Here is a 17191-nt window from a genome sequence, read left to right on the forward strand (position 1 = left end):
CCAGCCTTGCTGGCAGCCTTTGCCAGCCACTCTGCCCAGGACTGGGGCTGGGCCACCCAGCCTGACAGAAACACTTGTGGGTGGGGGTGGCAGAGAGGGGGGGCCAGAACCTCCACACCAGCCGGTTTGCTGTGCAGGTGAGAAAGGGCTTGGACTGCTGAGCTCGCCTTGTTTGCCGTGGCCTCACGGCCATGCAGGCAGGAAGGATGAAAGCATGGATTTTCCCCTCCATTGAGTGGGTTTTACCTTGTCATGGTCAAGCCTTGCCAGGGCTTCCGCTGCCCTCTTCCAACACCAGTGGCTTCTTTTCCAACCCCATGTTTGTCCACAAATCCCAGGTGCTGCCCAGAGGACAGCGGGTCACACCCTGTGCCACTGGGGCAGCCCCCACATGCCCAGGGATGCTGGGGCCAGGCTCTGGGAGCAGCAGCATCCCCCTGATGAACTCCATCTGTATTCCATAGGAACACTGTCCTACAGCCCCCCAGAATGGACTCACTTTGGCTGGTACTATGGCAAGCCAGCTACCATCTGGTCCCTGGGCATCCTGCTGCACCAGATGGTCTGTGGGGAGCACCCTTTCAGGAGGGGCCAGAACATCAGCTGGGACCATCAGCTCTCACTGCCACAATGGCTCTCTCAGGGTGGATCCTCATCTTTGGGCACAGGGGGAATACCAGTGCTGGGAGACAGCAGCAGGCTCGTGAGCATCCTGCTCTGGCAGCTGCTGAGGGGGTGGCACATGTCCTGCTCTCCTCCAAAACAAAGAACTGATGGGAAGGTTTAGGCCCAGCTCTGAGCACATGCAGCATGGCCTGGGCATGGGAAGAGTGGGGCAAAGCGGACTGGAGACTTCTCCAACTGACCAGCAGTTTCTGGTTTCTCTCCCCAGAGTGCCAAGGTCTGATCAGGAGGTGTTTATCCATGCTCGACACGGAAAGGCCCTCATTAGAAGATCTGATCAGTGATCCTTGGATGCAGAATATTCATCTGCCATAGAAGAAGGGAGAGGGCCACAGGCACGCTTTGATGCAGGGCCCTGGTAAGTTACAGCTCCACCCATGCCCTGGCAATCAGGAGCAAAGAACCCCAGACGTTTTTGTCCTGCCTGTGTCACTGCACGGGGGTCATCAGATGGGAACACACAGCCCTTGTGCTGGAGCTGAGCTGCTCTGCCCAGCACTGGTGGCCCCCATCTGAGCTGGTTTGGCTTGTCCTGGTTCACTGGCAGCTGGGGCCCTGGGCAGAACACTGACAGCCTGGTCTCACCCCCAGGGAAGGAGAAGGAGCCCCTGGAGCAGCTGTACCAGGTGGGGCTGCTGCTGCTGGGGACAGCAAGGAAGACATCAAGGATGACAGCCTCTTCCTCCACCTGGCCGCTGGCAAGCTGAAGATGATGGACTTGGATTTTGGCACCATCTTCAAAGCCAGGCTACAGCAAATTTGCAGATGAGTCCAGAGCCAGGGGGATGCTCCCAGATTTGGGCATTACACAGCTTGGCTGGGAACCAAAGGTTCCCCCTTTGCTGGGGAGGATAAAACGGATTCTTCCGTCGGCTGCCAAGCTGCTTTTTGGCAGGGCTGGGGGGATGGGCTGGGCTGGGCTAGGTACAAAATGGGAGTTGGCTCCTGGCCCTGGCAACAGCCCCCAGCACCCACCGTGCCCTGGGCTGGGGCTGGGGCTGGGGCAGCCAGCCTGACACAAACAAAGCCCATGGCAGGAGCAGAGGTGGGACTGCAGAGCTGTGCATGGCTGCTTTGCTTTGCAGGCAAGGAAGGGCTTGGGCTGCTCCACTGCCCTTGTTTGCTTTGAGATCACCATTACTTTTGGGGGCAGTGCAGGGGGAAAGGGAAAAACCATGGGCTTCCCTCACCCCTGCATGAGTTTTTCCCTGGCATGTAGAGGTTGGGCCTTCCTCCAGCCCCTGACAGAGATAAGATTTTTTACCTTTTCTCGTGTCTCCCCTTTTTGTCTGTAATCTATTTTCATTCATTTGTCATTTGTTTCTCTAAAGGAAGCGTTCTAGGTGGTGGATCAGGAAGTGCTTGGGCCCAGCTGCAGCGTGGATGGGCCGTGTCCTTGGAGAAGGCTGAGGACATCGTTTGGGACCAGCTTTTCTTCGGGCAGCGATGGCGTGAGGCGGGTCCCCGTCTCCTTGGCAGGGTGAGATAAGAGCTTTTGGGAGATGGCAGCGAGCACAGGAGCATCCTGCTGTGGCAGCTGCTGAGGGGCTGGATGTGCCATGGCTGGCTGCAGGCTGGGCACAGTCCTGCCCTCCTGCTCTGTGCCCAAGGCAGCAATGATGGGCAGCTTTGGGCACCGCTCTGGGCACGGCCAGCACGGCCTGGGCACGGCGGGAGCTGGGACAAGGGGGACAGGAGCCTTCAGCTGACGGGCGGTTTCTGGTTTCTCTCCTTGCAGCCGGGCTCTGCAGATGCTGAGGCTGCTCTGGGCTCTGCCAGGGCTCAGCTGCAGCTCAGCACCGGGCCGGAATCAGCCAAAGGAGAAATGGTGTGACCTGCAGCAGAGACTTGCTTGAGCATTTCTGCAATGCAGCTCAAGTTTGCAGAGCGTACACCTGCAGGGGAAAACATGACACGCCCCCAAAATTAAACTTGTTCCATACCTTCTGAATTGAAATCCAACTGGGATGACCCCAAATGATATTTTTCAGCTTGCTCAAGCTGCAGCTCAGCCCTTCTCTGAACAGTTCTCCCCCCACCTGCCTTTGACTTCACAACTGCTCCCTCCTTTCCCCCAGTGAGTTCTCAGCCCATCGCAGTCTCCATCACACTGGTGCCTTCCTTGATGCCCCTCACCACAAGGAAGACCAAGCCCCAGGCTTAGGGACACATCCTGTCATTGGCTGAAGGACAGCAACGTCTTTTTTTTTTTTTTCTGCTTTAATACAATTACTTCAAAATGACTTTCTAGAGCACTATATTAAAATAGATATTACAGCTCCTATACCGTGGAGTAAATAATTCTGATTCAGACCTTTTTGTCTATTCATGATCATAATCAATCATATCTGTAAGTATATAAATACTTCTGGTTTGCCAGCCTTAATATTGAGGGACAAAGTTGTACAAAGATTCAATTCCACCTGTATAATCCTTTACACAAAAATCCTTGACAAAGTCTGGGGCTGGGATTGGATCCAGGCATTCCCAGGCTCCTCTCACAGAAGAAGTTTAGAAAGCCTGGGGGTCCTGGTTTGGGGGAGCTTGGGGGTGTAATTGGGGTGTTGGGGGTCCTTTCTGCACCTCGTGACCCAACAGGAGCTTCTCTAATAAACTTTGTGTGAAGCTCCCACTGTGCCCATGACAGGAACCCCTGTGAGTGTCTGTGACATCCCAGCTCTTTGGCAGCCTGGGCACTCCTGGGGTGTCACCCTGGAACCCCTGTGAGTGTCTGTGACATCTCAGCTCTTTGGCAGCCTGGGGACTCCTGGGGTGTCACCCTGGATCCCCTGTGAGTGTCTATGACATCCCGGCTCTTTGGCAGCCTGGGGACTCCTGGGGTGTCACCCTGGAACCCCTGTGAGTGTCTGTGACATCTCAGCTCTTTGGCAGCCTGGGGACTCCTGGGGTGTCACCCTGGATCCCCTGTGAGTGTCTATGACATCCCGGCTCTTTGGCAGCCTGGGGACTCCTGGGGTGTCACCCTGGATCCCCTGTGAGTGTCTGTGACATCCCAGCTCTTTGGCAGCCTGGGGACTCCTGGGGTGTCACCCTGGATCCCCTGTGAGTGTCTGTGACATCCCGGCTCTTTGGCAGCCTGGGCACTCCTGGGGTGTCACCCTGGAACCCCTGTGAGTATCTGTGACCTCACTGTTCTTTAGGAGCACAGGGATGTCCCCACTGCCCTCCTGCCACTGCCTGTGACAAATTGGCTCCTTGGCAGGGCAGAGGCACCTCTGTTGTCACTGTGGAGCCCTGTGACTGTCACCTCACGACCCTTAGGAAGATTAAAGATAGATGTTCCCATGGATCCCCTGTGACTGAGTGTGACCAAACAGATCTTTAGGAGCCCAGAGACCCCTCAGATGTCCCCATGGAGCCCCTGAACCTGCACGTGAGCTCACAGCTCTTGAGCAGCCTGGAAACCCCTGGAATCTGTTCATTCCTGCTCTGCTGAGGATGGATCCTCAGCAACTTGGAGGTTCCCTGATGAATTTTAGTTCTCCAGAGACTTGTTCAGTCTTCAGCTCTTCCGTTCAGGAATTCAGTGACAAAGGCTCATTAATATTTCAAAACACACTAACAAGACAAGGCTCTGGGAATAATTTCATTTTAATGAATGAAATTATTCTGTGGTCAAATATGCAGATTTCAGAACTGTATTCAAAGAGAATGTACTAGATTTATTTTTTTTTTAATTCAGCGTGGTTTTTGTCCTATTTAGTTTTGTTTTCCTGTTTCTAGATTAATATTCGCAATCTCTAGTTGATATTGACCCTGAGCACCTCCTAATGCAGTCTGAATAGAGATGAAAATCAAGACCTGTAACAGTGGTGGTAGTTTTTCACCACTTAATAAGTTGTTTGTCTCAGACTCTTCTGCCTTCACTCAGAGCCAAGATTAAAAAAATATACAAAGGAAACAGATTTTCTCATCTTTGGGCTTGGTTGTTTATTAAATCTTATCAAAAATACAGAGCGTTCAGCAACCCTTCTGGCCACCTGCTAGAAGTGAGCAAAATGGAGCCAGATCCAGCTGCTACAAGGTCTCCTAAAGCTAAACAGTCCTATATAGAATTAATACCTATATTATTTATCCTTTTAACCCAATATCTAACCTCCCATGACTCTCAGTGTGACACTAGCTGTCCAACCAGAAACTCCCACCTGAAACCATGAAGAAGAAGGAAGATGAAAAGTGAAAGAGACACCACCCAGAATCCTCCATCTTTTCCCATACCTATTACTGTATTATAAAAACCTCAAATTTAAAACCCTTCACCGTGTGAAAGCACACACTTCTATTTAAATACATGCCCGTGATTTTAACTTCATCACTCAAAGTTAGAAGCCTTCTCCAAGGCCTCAGGTCAAAAGCAGTGTTCTCCAGGGGTTCAGTGCCAGAAAGTACAGAATTCTGAAAAACCCCAGGTCCCTGGGATCCAACGATTTTCCACACACAAACTTTAGAGTCTTCGGTTCAAAATCAGCTTGGTTAGGATGCCTCGATTTACACTGAGGGCAGAGTCCTTGCCTTCTCTCAGAGGAACAATACCAATGTTTTTCACAAGTCCTATACTGGATCAGTAACCACGTGGAGTGCCAGCCGCTAGAAGCCCCAGGAAAAGACCAGGAAAAACAAGCTATTCCTCTTCTCTCTAGAATGACCAGACCCTCTTGTGCAGGCTGTTCCCAGTCCAAAGCTACCAATCTCCCTGCTGAGGTTCTGTATATTCCTTGCAGATGAACCTGATCTTTTCCTTTTTCTATCCAATAGTTGACTGGATTCACAAATTCCCATGGATCCAGTCCAAATCACTGAGGGAGGGGGATCCCTTCTATTCTTCTAGCCACAATTTAAAATATGCTCAAACCACCACATTCTAACTCTGACAGTCCACAAATATGACCCCCTTATATCTTAAATTCCCAAGGGTCAGAGACACACCACTGCAAGAGGGAAATTCCTTTAATTTGTCTTGCCAGGCTTACACTGTCCTTTCATCCTCAAATGGTCCAGTCCCCTTCTGTATCCAAAAACTCTCCTGTCTCAAGCTAAAACCCCCTAGAAAGTGCTGCCTAAACTGCCGGGCTCTTTCAGCTTGGGCTTCAGCAGCCACTTCCATCAGCAAAGTACAGAGCAGCCAACAACACAGCCCGAGCAACAACACAGGAAACCCAGGGCAGAATTACCGGTTTGTTACAATTGTAACTTTTGTCACAAGATGGCAGTATTAAAATACACAATTCCAAATCTAAAACTACACCATGACAGCAGTGGCAGGGACTGGTTAAACCCGAACACCGAGTGTTAGAGGGAATACCGTCCCCAGAACCAGGAATTCCCACCCACAACCCGAATCCCAAAGTCAAAATCACTGCGGGGAAGGGTATCTGTTTATCAAGGGACAAAGTATTCACCTCTTTTCAACACAGCAGGCAGCCGGCAGCAGTTTTAAAGAGTCACCCAAATCGCCTGGGCCTTCTCTGGCCGTTTCAGTAGCCCAAGAATCTCCCACAGGGATGTGTGAAGTACACAAGACTTTTGCCTTCTTTTATCCACAAAAGTCTTACATAATCATATAATTACCCAACATGCCTCTACATATGCATTACCTAACTTCACTTAGCCCCACTTTGTATTAAAATGAGCTCAAAGTCCTTTTACACTTGTGCAGTTCCTTCCTTCAGATGGGTCGGTGGGTGTTTGAAATGGGTCAGTGGTCTCCTAATGATGAAGTCAGGGAGTCTTCCTCGCTTTCAACTTTTCGTCTTTGTCTTGTGGGCAGGCTCTCACACTCCTTGGCCATAGTTCAAGCTCCCAACCTGGTTCTGGCTGGCTTCAGGGCCCAAGTGCAGTTATGGTTCCTTCACTTTAACAATATCCCAACAGCCCGTCCTGACACAATAAAGCCAAGCAAGTGATTTATTGTCTTAGACTACGGAGTCGCCACTTTCTACATTGCTTCTACTCTAATCATTGTATGTATAGCTTCTATCCCTCAGCTAAACTCTTAATCCTTTGATTTTTGCTTCAACTTCACCCACCAAGTGATTTGTAAAGACATGAGCACACATCTTTCCTCTCACATTGATGGTTCCTGTGCTGGTGACAGTCTGTTAAACCCAGCCTTCAGCCTGAGCTCTCTGCTGTTGTAGTTCCATGCACAGAGGTTGTTGTCTCTCAGCCCTTCCATGGGCAGGCCGGTGTTCAGCCATCTCCAGGACAGCAGGGCCCCAGCCCACGTCACTGTGCCCTGGGGAGACAAAAACCATCACTCCAAATGTCCCCTCCTCCTTCTTCCCAGGCATTTGGCCCTGCCAGTGGGGTTTGGTGCTGGGTGCAACAGGAAAAAGGAGACCCCTGTGACACTGTGGGGCCCCATGGAACCAAGAGTCCATTGTGAGACACCTGAAGCCAAGGAACAATTGTGACACTGAGGAAACTCAAGGGTCCACTGTGACATAGTGGGGCTTCATGGAACCTGTGAGCCATTGTGACACTGCAAGGCCTTGTGGAACCAAGGAGACCACAGTGACACTGTGGGGCCTCATGGAACAGAGGGTCCATTGTGACACTCTGGAACTACAGAGACCATTGTTGAGAGTATGGAACCTCGATGAACCAAAAGTCCATTGTGACAGATCAAGGCCTCATGGAACCCAAAAGAGCACTGTGACACCGTGGGGCCCCATGGACCCCAATCTCCATTGTGACAGAACAGAACCTCATGGAACCAAGAGTGCATGGTGACCAGCAAGGCATTGTGGAACCAAGGGACTCCAAAGGTCTCAAACATTCCTTGCAGGTTTCTGAGTTGGGAAAGGGGAACCTGCTTGGTGGCACATTGAGCAGGCATACAGTAATAGAAGGTGTCTGTTTTCAATGAAGAAATTCATGAGTTTTAGATTGAAAAAAAACAAAAAGGAAAACCATCTCTTTTCCTGAGTGCAGCCAGTTCTCCAAGCAAAGCAGGTGCCAGGTGAGTGAGGACAGACAGGATGGGGTTGGGGAATGTGGAGCAAGGTTGTCCACACTGGGTCAGACATCAAGGCACAGCTTCTGTGAGCAGGCCAGACCTCCTGAGGAGAGACCCTGGATCAATATCAATCACAGAATGCTGCAATCATATCTGCTCTAAAGAGAGTAACGATGAAATGCACCCTTAAAAATAGGAATGTGTATTTCTTAGAAGTTCTAGGAAATATTTCTCTATAACTGGATATGAAAATCTTCCTAATGAATGGCGCCAGACCAGAGGCAAATCAAGGCAGAGCCATGGTTTGTCAGGACTTGCTTGATCCCAAGGAGCCTCGTGGAGCATTTGGTGCTGAGCCCTTGAACCTCAGGGCCTGAGAGGAGATTGCACAAACCTTTCCTGGAGTCTAAGTCAGAAGAAAAACCCCAAGTGTCTCAAAGCATGAAGGTGTCCCACTGAGGTCCATTCCCAACACAGGCTCCTCATGGACTCCTTGGAGGAGAGAATTGGAGGCTATGATTGCCCAAAAATTTCGCAGAGACTCAGAAGAAAGGAAAAAGAAAAGTACCGTAAAAAGCTGAAGTACCTTGAAGCACTATTGAGCTCCATCAAGTGTTGCTACTGACAAAGGCTCTCAAGGGATAAATTAAAGCAGATAATTGGAGGCCATGATTGCACAAAGTTCTCAGAGATTGCAAGGCAAAAGCAAAACCCAAAGTCCTCTGAAAAACCTGCAGTCCCTGGGAGCATGAAGGAGCCCCCAGGGCCATTCCTGACCAAGGCTCCCCAGGGACTTGTCCCAGCAGATCCCTGAGGCCACTGGGATGTGGGGGAGTGCTGAGGGCAGGACAAGGGGTGACAGTGGCCAGCCTTGCTGGGGCTGTGCCAGGAGGCCCCAGTGGCTCAGGACAAGGTGTCTCCTCGGAGCCCTTGGTGGCACAGACCCTGCTGTGCCCCAGGGCACCAAGACTTGGCTTCTCTTTATCCCTACCTGTCATCACTGCCTCCAGTTTCCTGCTCTAACTGGAACCTGGTGACACTTTCTCAGTCATGTCGCTCAGTGGGACCCATTAAAACTTTAGGAAACTTTGGAGTTTGATTGTGACTTGGAGTTCTTGAGAGATTTCTTCAGCTCCCACTCAGGGACTGATGCTCAGAGACTCAGCCCCAATTCCTGAGAGGGTCATTAAAATCCTTGTGCTGTGTCTGTGCTGATGAGCTGGGCTGGGCTCCTGGCTCAGAAGGCAATCCTGGCAACCAAGAAGAGCTTCAAAAACACATTTCTCTTCATGAGCAGCTCTTCTCCCAGCCCAGCAGGGCTGGGGCACTGCCTGCAGCCACCCCGGGCACAACACAGAGGCACAGAGAGCTTCAATCACTCAGGGCTGGGAAGATGCTCAGAAGTGACTGGGGCACAATCACTCCCAGCCCTTGACACAGGAAGCCTCTGGCTGCAGGACAATGCAGCTGCAGCTCCTGCAGTGATCTCCTCAAGCTTGAACATCCCAATGCCTGCAGACTGTGTGAGTACATTCTCTGATGATCTCTTGTGTAGAGCAGCCAGGGGTGCCCAGAGCTGTGGTGCAGAGCAGGGTCCTGCAGCCCAGGGTGCTGTGCTGGGGCAGGGACTCTGCTGCCTGCCAGGGACAGCTCTCAGCCAGCCCTGGGAGCTGCTCCCAGCACTGGGGGACAAGGTCTGGGTGGAAGGACACAGCTGGTAAGGCTTTGAAGTGTTCTCCATGTGTGTTGAGGATGCTGCAATGTTGAGGACTTCATCCTAGCATAACGTATAACTGCTGAACATTTCCAAGTAGATTATACAGGGAGCACAGCAATTCAGGAGCTGCATAAAAAGGAAAATTCTGCTTTTTTAGTCTACTGCTCTGGGTTGCCTAGATGGGAAATTGCATATAGATATTTATCTCTCAGTTCAGGTAGAGAGAAATAAGAAATTTATTTCTCAGACCTTAATAAAGCAGTCAGTGACAGAAGTCAGCAAAAGGTCACTTACAGGCAGCATCAGTGTCATTTTTCCATTCTCCTCAGAGTTGCTGTGACGTTGCCAACACAGACTGGAGAGGTACAGCTGGCCCTGGGCAGTGCCCTGTGCTGGGAGGGGTCTGCAGGGCAGAGCTGAGCCCCCAGGGCTGGGCTGGGCTCTGGCAGCACTGGCAGGGCCCAGCCCTGGGCACAGGGAAGCAGCTGCTGGCAGGGACAGCTCCAGGCAGCAGAGCCCTGGGCAGGCAGTGGGGGGAAAGTGCCACCAAGATGGGCTGGGATATTTAAAGTTCTCTTTAAACTAAACTACTCTAGGATTATTTATTTTACAGATCCCCATGCCAAGACACAAGAAATATCCAACAGCAGCTCCATCAGCCACTTCCTCCTGCTGCCATTGGCAGACACGCGGCAGCTGCAGCTCCTGCACTTCTGCCTCTTCCTGGCCATCTCCCTGGCTGCCCTCCTGGCCAACGGCCTCATCATCAGCGCCGTAGCCTGCGGCCACCACCTGCACACCCCCATGTTCTTCTTCCTGCTCAACCTGGCCCTCACTGACCTGGGCTCCATCTGCACCACTGTCCCCAAAGCCATGCACAATTCCCTCTGGGACACCAGAATCATCACCTTTGCAGGATGTGCTGCTCAGGTATTTTTCTTTGCCTTTTTCATTTCCACAGAGTTTTCTCTTCTGACCATCATGAGCTACGACTGCTACGTGTCCATCTGCAAACCCCTGCACTACGGGACCCTCCTGGGCAGCAGAGCTTGTGCCCACATGGCAGCAGCTGCCTGGGCCAGTGGCTTTCTCTATTCACTGCTGCACACGGCCAATACATTTTCCCTGCCCCTGTGCCATGGCAATGCCCTGGGCCAGTTCTTCTGTGAAATCCCACACATCCTCAAGCTCTCCTGCTCACACTCAAACTTAAGGGAACTTGGGCTCCTTGCTGTTAGTGTCTGTTTAGCTTCTGGATGCTTTGTGTTCATGGTTTTCTCCTATGTGGAGATCTTCAGGGCTGTGCTGAGGATCCCCTCTCAGCAGGGATGGCACAAAGCCTTTTCCACCTGCCTCCCTCACCTGGCCGTGGTGTCTCTGTTCCTCAGCACTGCCACATATGCCAATCTGAAGCCCCCCTCCACCTCCTCCCCATGCCTAGATGTGGTATTGTCAGTTCTGTACTCAGTGGTGCCTCCAACCCTGAACCCCCTCATCTACAGTCTGAGGAACCAGGAGCTCAAGGCTGCAGTGTGGAGACTGATGGCTGGAGGATTTCAGAAACGTTAAATAACAGGCAAATTTCTGGAAATCACTTGTAACAAAAATAATTTTTGTTAGTTCTTCTTGGTTTGTTTGTGTCTTTTTCTTTTTTTCTGTGTTGTAGTTTTTTTTATATTTTCCACAATGAAAGGCCACTATATGTACTATTTCTCTTTTTGCTTCTCTCCAACTCTGCTGTGGCCCTAGACTGTTTTAATAGGGATTTGTGCTCTCGAGGCTTTACTGAGCAAAGATCTCACAGAAAACTTTTCACTGGAGATGCCCCTTTTCTTCCCTTTTCTGGAGCTGCAGCAGCAATGTCTGTGTGCAGAGCTGGGGCAGATCAGTGCTGGCACAGCAGCTCTGCTCCTGCTGGCCACACCATTCCTGATCCAGGTCAGGAGCCATTGGCCTTCTTGGCCACCTGGGCACACTGCTGGCTCATGTCCAGCCTGCTGTCCATCAGTGCCCCCAGGTCCCTTTCTGCCTGGCTGCTCTCCAGCCACTCTGTGCCCAGCCTGGAGCACTGCAGGGGTTGTTGTGGCCAAAGTGCAGGACCCAGCACTTGGTCTTGTTAAACCTCACCTTGTTGGATTTGGGCCCTGGATCCAGCCTGTCCAGGCCCCTCTGCAGAGCCCTCCTGCCCTCCAGCACATCCTCACTCACACCCAGCTTGGTGTCATCTGCACATTTCATGAAGCTGCACTCCATGCCCTCATCCAGATCATCAATGCAGATATTGAAATCCACGCTGGCTGGCTCTGATCCCTCAGCCATCCTGTAGGTGCCCTGTGATGGCACTCAAGGTGATCTGTTCCATCACCTCACCAGGCACCCAGGTCAGGCTGACAGGCCTGCAGTTCCCCACATCCTCCTTCCAGCCCTTCTTGGGGATGGGCTCACATTGGCACCTCCAGTCCTCTGGCACCTCCCTGCTGAGCCAGCACTGATGAGAAATGATGGAGAGCACCTTGGGCAGCTCATCCAGCAGCTCCCTCATCCCCCTGGGATGGATCCCATCTGGTCCCAGAGACACCTGTGAGCATCTGAGTGGCTCAGCAGGTCCCCAGCTGCTTCCCCCTGGATTCCAGGGGTCTGTTCTGCTCCCTGTCCCCATCTACCAGCTCAGGAGAACACTTGTCCTGAGGACATCCTGGCTTATTGTTCGAAACTGAGGCAAAGGAGGGGTTATGTACCTCTGCTTTTTCCTCATCTTTGGAACCCATATCTCCCCCAATAAACAATGGAGGTTCTCCTTACCCCTCCTCTTGCCATTAATATATTTATGGGAACATTTTTATTATCCCTCACAGAAGTAGCCACGTGAAGACCTAACTGAGCTTTCACCTCTCTAATTTACTTTTTGCACGACCTAAAAACATCCTTAAACATTTCCTGAGTTTTTTGCCCCTCTGTCCAAAGGTGATGCAGCCTCTTTTTTCCCTGAGTTCCTGGAAAGAGCCCCATGCCCAGCCAGGCCAGTCATTTTCTGCTCTTGCTCTCTTTTTTGGTGCAAAAAGACATGCTGTTCCTGCTCCTTTAAGATTTCTTTTTCGAAGTGTGACCATTCTTCCTAGAATCTTTATTTTTTTCGTGCTGTTTACCTTAAAAAAAATCAATACCTGATTTGGTATTCTCCAAGTCTGCTTCAAGAATAGGCCGAAGTCTGCTCTCTGTAAGTCCAGGGCAGAAGTTTTGTTGATGTCCCTCCTTGTTTCACAGAATATTTAAAATCTCAAATATTTCATGGTCACTGTACCCCAAACAGCCTCTGACCACCACATCTCCCACCAACCCTCCTCTCTTTGTGAACAACAGGAGATGGAGCTTTGCTTGGGAGTGGGAAGAGAAGGAAACCTCCCCAAAGTGCAGCCTGGAAGGTTCAGCCTGGAGGTGAGGGAACAGAACAGTCTCTCCCAGGGCAGAATGTTGGTGCCCGAGGTGTCCCAGCGTGAGGCTGGGCCAGGCCATGGCTCTGTGTGCCAGGAGCCGGCAGCGCTGGGTGCAGGGAGCCCAGGGAGGGCACAGCAATGCTGGGCTGAGAAATGCTGGGGGGGACAGCGAGATGGGCGTGTGCAGCCGGCCAGGGCACAGGAGCAGCACGCACAGGGGGCACAGCCTGCAGGAGAGATGGCCAAGGGCTGGGCAGGGCTGGCAGGGCCAGAGGCACCCAGGCCTTTGTGCCCTGGCCTCAGGCAGGGCCTCTGCAGCCCCACAGAAGGAACTTTCCTGGCAGGGGCTGCACTTTGCTTCTGCCTCGGCCCTCCCCCAGGAGGCTGGCAGGGCTTGCAGCTTGATGACATTTGTCCTTGCTGCCCCTGCCATCCCAGTGCCCCAGGAACAGCCCCGAGCCACCTGTGAGGGACAGGCCCTGCTGGCCCAGGCCTGGGCTCAGGCCTTGGCCTTTCTGCTTCCTCCAACCAGCCCAGGCCTTGCTCAGCATTGCAGTTCCCTGCTCACAGCCTCGGGCTCCTGCAACCCTGGCCTCAAGGATCTGCTCTCACCACTCCCTGGGGAGCCTTTGGCACTCCCTGCCCTCAGTGGGGCCACTGATGCTCCAAGGGACTTGGAGTTTTGCTTCTGACTCCTTGAGCAGCTTCTTCAACCTTCTCTCACTGCCTGGGGGTCCTGCACTCAGCCCCAAATCCACCGTGGGGATCATTAAAATACAGAAAACCCTCAGGAGCTCTTTGTCTTCCTGCCATTGTCTTCCAGTCTCCAGGCCTTGTGCAGCTGCTTGGAGTCAGTTTTAAATTCTGCTAAGGAGGAAAATTTCAAAGTGCATCTCATGACTTTCTTTTACTCAAGGGAATGTTTTTCTACTTTTCAGTTCAGAGAGGAGGTGATAGAAGCATTTTTCAAGTGATTTTGGTGCTGAATGTCTCCTTAGGAGGTCTGGGTACTGAGAAGAAAGAGCCTCTTGCGGGCTGTTTGGGCAACCCACTCCTCAACCCCATAATAACCATGTCATGATATCTCCTAACTGGGACTTAAAACCCAAAATATAAAAAAACCAAGTATTTTTTATTTATAATATGAAAAAATTATTAATGTGATAAATGTGTTTTGTCTTAAGTAAATTGTAACTATATTACAAAATTGTACTCATATCAATAGAAAAGAATTGTTACAAAGCAAAACTGGAAATAAGTGAGACAAAGCTGATGGAATCCTCCAGATGTTAGAAAGGAGTCATGGAAGGATGTAGGGTTGATAAGCAGCATCTAGAAATAGAGAGTTTCAACCTTGGAATGGGCCAAAATGGGATGATTACAGGCATGGAACTTGAGTAATGTTTTAAAGTGGGAACATATGCTTAGTTACATAACCCCAAGCTTAGTGTGCTTGAGCTACCCGCAGGTTACACCTCAGTCATTGATGAAGACCAAGAGCCTTCATTGGAAATAAGACCCTCAAAAGGATGAGAGACCCCTAACTATCAGTAGAGCGTGCACAACACAACACAGTGACATAGATTTTAGGAATAGAAAGTAGGAGGAGCTTTCCAGAAAATTCTGTATTAATATGTATTAGTATATAGTATATAAGTGGGATTTTTGGCCATGATTGTTTGGTACATGAGGAAGGACGAGCCCCTCCCCATAACCCTGGTCAGTTTTGCTTATGCTTTATACAAACCTCAATTATACTATATTACTTCCTGCCAAATTTTGTATATACTCAAATACATGTATCTAATACTTTGATTGTATTCATTTATATAGTTGTTACTATTAAAAATGTACTACTACATTTAATCTAGTTGTTTGATAAATTGGACAAATAGAAAGTCATTTATAACACTGGGACAATCTCTTTCCTGGTGGTAGACTCTTTGACAGTGTGTCCCCTTGGGCAAAGCACTTTCCCAGCTCCTTTGTTGCTCGCTGCACACCAGCCCAGCTCCCATAGCAGGGGTGAGTGGTGTGTCCCTGCTGAGCCCACAGGCTGAGCACTGCTCTTGTGGGATCCATTCTGTGGTCTGGGGGAGCTGTCACGGGCCAGGGAGGGTCAGGGCTGGCAGTGGCTGCTCAGGGATGGGTTTGGCCCAGGTCCCTGGAAGGAGCGACTGCCCAAGCAGCTGCGCTGGCCCCGGGCTCTCCTCCCGGCCTCCTGGGCTTTGTTGGGTGGCACAGCCTGTGCCAAGGGGTGCCAAGGTGCCTGCAGGCCCCAGCTCTGGGGCAAACAGAGAACGTCCTGGCCGTGACCAGCGAGCTGCCAGCTCAGCAGTGGAGCACAGCACGGGCTCACGCTCCACATCGCTCCCACAGATGCAGCCAGCACCTCAACACGTGTTCCTGATTCCCAGAAGGGCATTGGAAAGGGTTTCTGTCAGGGAACACGCTGTTTGATTGTGATAAGGGTAAGTTTGGCCATCTATTTCTGCCAGGAAACGAGCTCAACTGAACATCGACTGAGATCCTCCAAAATCAGCTCTTCTCTCCCAATAAAGAGAGATGGAGCTGTCACGCCAGTGTCCGGGTGGTACCAGCAGCAAAGCCCACACGGCAGCAGCACTGGCTGAGCTCCATGTCCAGGAGCAGCCATGGATGCCCATGGTGCGGGCAGGCAGGAGCCAGGCAGGGGCTGCTGTGACCAGCGGCGGGGTCCCGAGGGGCTGGGGGAGCCCATGCTGAGCATCCCTGGGCTGAGGGCACATCTCCTGCAGTGCCATCATCTGGGCCTGCACCTCCTCCAGGGGCATTCCCAGGAAAAGAGGGCAGCCATCAAGAGCATCTCCAGGGACACAGCCTGACCAGCAGTGTCAGCAGGAAAAAAAAAGGTTTTGCAAAGCAGTGGCCCTTTGATGAAGCAAAACATTTACAATCAGGGCAGCCCGTTCGTACAGATGTGGGTATACTCTGGGGCTACAGCTAAGACCATGAGGTCACAGCAGGCTCTGGGGTCACAGCAGGCTGAGGTCACAGCAGGCTCTGGGGTCCCAGAGGTCCCAGAGCCCCGTGGTTGCACAGCACCACAGGCACCGAGCAGTCAGTCCTTGAGCACAACTGCTGCAGCAGCAGCGGCGGCGGCAGCAGCGGTGCTGACATTGGGACAGCGGTGTCAGGACAGCGGGGGCAGCAAGAGATGCGGGACTGGCACAGGGCAAGGCACCATGGCCCTTGCTCTGTGCCTCTTCCTCCTGCTCCTCCTGGCAGTGCCCCTGCCTGCCAGAGGTGCCCAGGCAGCTCCAAGGCGAGCACAGGGAGCAGGTGAGCTGGGGGCCTGGCTCCCCTTTCCTGGGACAGTGCTTGTGGTTACTGCGCTGCAAAGAGAGAGAAAGGACAGCAACACACACGGACCTCTTTGGGGAAAAAAGGCCAACGTTATTGTAAGGACAACCCGTATTTAAAGTGTGTTACGTGCAGCTAGGATAGGACAGTAGTTCATTGGATAATTGGGAAAAACATCCTTGGGACAGCACCTCAGGATGTATCCCACGGGAAAGACACCAGGTGTTAATCTTTATTATGAATTTCACTCTGTTTTTCACAATGTTGTCACCTTGGGAGACTTTCTCCTTAACTGAAGCTGTAGTCAGCTTGTCAGCCTGGGAATGGAGCTGAAAGTCAGGAGAAATCCAGGCCTGAAAAGGATTTCCAAGCTGTAGTTCCCTAGCTCTCTAAATGTGTGTGTCCACAAGCGTTCGCTTCTCCCCGGGAAGTGTTGGGGATGGTTTTCCATAGGGATTTAGGGAGGCTTTCCTCTGTGGGATGGAGAGAGCCCACAGGGGCCCTGGGCTGCCCCGGTTTCCTCTCCAGGGATGTGGATCAGGGCCTGCAAACAGTGTGGACAGGGACCAGAGGCAGCTCAGAGCTCCCCAGGCCCCTCAGCAGCTTTGGCCAGCTCCATTCCCATCTGGCTCCCACAGCCTTACCCCGACCCCCTTGCAGTGCCCAGTTCCCTAAGGCAGAAGGGCATCCCAGCACACCATGGAAATGGTTCTCATCTGTGCTCCCTTCCAGGTGAGCGTGCTGGGAAGGCTTCTGCAGCACCTTGGCTTCATGAAGACTTTCAGCCTCTGGAGCCTCCTGCAGGTATGTTGTAAATGTTCCTAAAAGAATCATCATTGACAACCTGGCAGGAACCAGGTGACAGAAGCTTCTGTGGCTGTTGAGTTACAGGTGTGTCTGCAGGGAAGACTTTCCCAAGTCCTCTCCTGGTTCCTGCACGCAGACCCAGCTCCCTTCACAGAGGTGAGTAGTGTGTCCCTGCTGAGCCCACAGGCTGAGCACTGCTTTTGTGGGATCCATTCATCTGAAATGGAA

This window comes from Sturnus vulgaris, unplaced genomic scaffold (genome assembly GCF_052056855.1).
Source record: "Sturnus vulgaris isolate bStuVul1 unplaced genomic scaffold, bStuVul1.hap1 Scaffold_84, whole genome shotgun sequence".
Lineage (NCBI taxonomy): Eukaryota > Metazoa > Chordata > Aves > Passeriformes > Sturnidae > Sturnus > Sturnus vulgaris.